The following is a 1,640-nucleotide window of genomic DNA, read 5'->3' as shown; positions in this document are numbered from 1 at the left end:
TCTAAACAGGATAAATAGATAACTGACAAAATAAATGACATATTCAGCGCACGAGTAAAAATATGAGAAATGAAAAAAGCGAAATATACGAGAAGTCCAATCATATGCATATACATGATAAATATATAAGGCCTATTGGATGTTAGTAAACGTGTAATCGGTGGCAAAGCCAGGGTCTTTGTTAAGGCCGTTGGTGTGGGATTTAAGCCAGATTATCCATTTTATTTCGGCACAACGTCTGTCATTGGACGATCTATAGTTAGAGCCCAGAATAATACACTTAAAGTTCTCAATGGAGTGACCGTGAAGGTTAAAATGAGCGCTAACTAGAAGCCTGGGCTTTTGTCTCTGATTGACTTTTTGTGATTGTTGATCCTAAGTCTGAATTTGGTGCCGGTTTCCCCTACATAATTACCGTTGCAACAAATATTACAATATATTAAGTATACAATATTGGATGTATCACAGTTGGCAGCGGGAGGGTGAATGCTGTATATAGTGCCAGGGGTGAGAATGTGTGATCTGTGTTGATGAATTTGCACAGTTGACATCTAGCTTTTTGACATGTAGTGTTACCATGATCACGAGTCGTGGTGAGGAGCTTAGAGGAGGTGATGACAGATTTCAGATTGGGGAGGGGGGTTGCAGAATAAGGGTTCGATGGTGGGGTCTTGCTTGAGGGAGAGGAAGTCTTTCCTGAGTGTGTTAGCTAATAGTTTTAGGTTGGGACTGTAGTCGAATATCAGGAATTCTATCATTATTAGATTTAGGGGTATGCGTCAGAAGGTCTGTACGAGACTTAGTGGATGTTTTAGAAATGGCAGACTTGATGAAAGATATAGGGTAGTTGCTGGCTAGGAATTTAGAAGTAAGTCAGGCAAGTTCTGACTGGTATACAGAGGGGGTAGAGCAGATGCGTTTAATGCGAAGACATTGACTGTATATAAGAGACTTCTTGAGCGAGATGTGATGAGAGCTATTGAAATCCAAATAGCAATAGTTATCTGTTGGTTTATGATGAACAGATGTAGATATAATCCCGTTTTTTAAGTGGACAGATACGTCCAGGAAGGAGATGTTACTACTCGAAGAGTTGATAGTAAACTTGATACGGGAATGGAAGTTGTTGGCAAAGCGTTCAAATTCGTTGAGTTTATCAATCCCATGTTCCAAAATTAAAAATATGTCGTCTATATATCGACAGTAATATGATGGCTTAGGATTGGAATTCGCTAAGAGTCTATCCTGCAGCTCGGCCATGAAAATGTTCGCGTAGCCATCTTGGTGCCCATGGCTGTGCCACTTATTTGTTGGTAGTGTTTGTCATGGAAAACAAAGTTACTGTGGGTGAGGATAAATTTGATAAGTTTGGATATGTCTGGGGATGATTGGGCCGGATCATGGGTGGAAATGAATTTTTCACACGCCGCAATGCCTTCATCGTGTGGGATATTGGTATACAATGAGCATGCATCTAAAGTGACTAACAATGCATGGTTGGGTAGAGGAGGGATGTCGTTGAGTTTTTTTAGAAAATGTGTTGTGTCTTGTATGAAGCTGGGGATACTAACTAGCTAGGGGTTCAGAATAGAGTCGACATAGCCGGATATGTTCTCTGTGAGTGTGCTGTTGCCTGATAT

The sequence above is a fragment of the Anneissia japonica genome, unplaced genomic scaffold (genome assembly GCF_011630105.1).
Source record: "Anneissia japonica isolate Jap-2015-1 unplaced genomic scaffold, ASM1163010v1 scaffold1208_len1460985_cov181, whole genome shotgun sequence".
NCBI classification, from domain to species: Eukaryota; Metazoa; Echinodermata; class Crinoidea; order Comatulida; family Comatulidae; genus Anneissia; species Anneissia japonica.
This window is presented reverse-complemented; position numbering follows the sequence as displayed.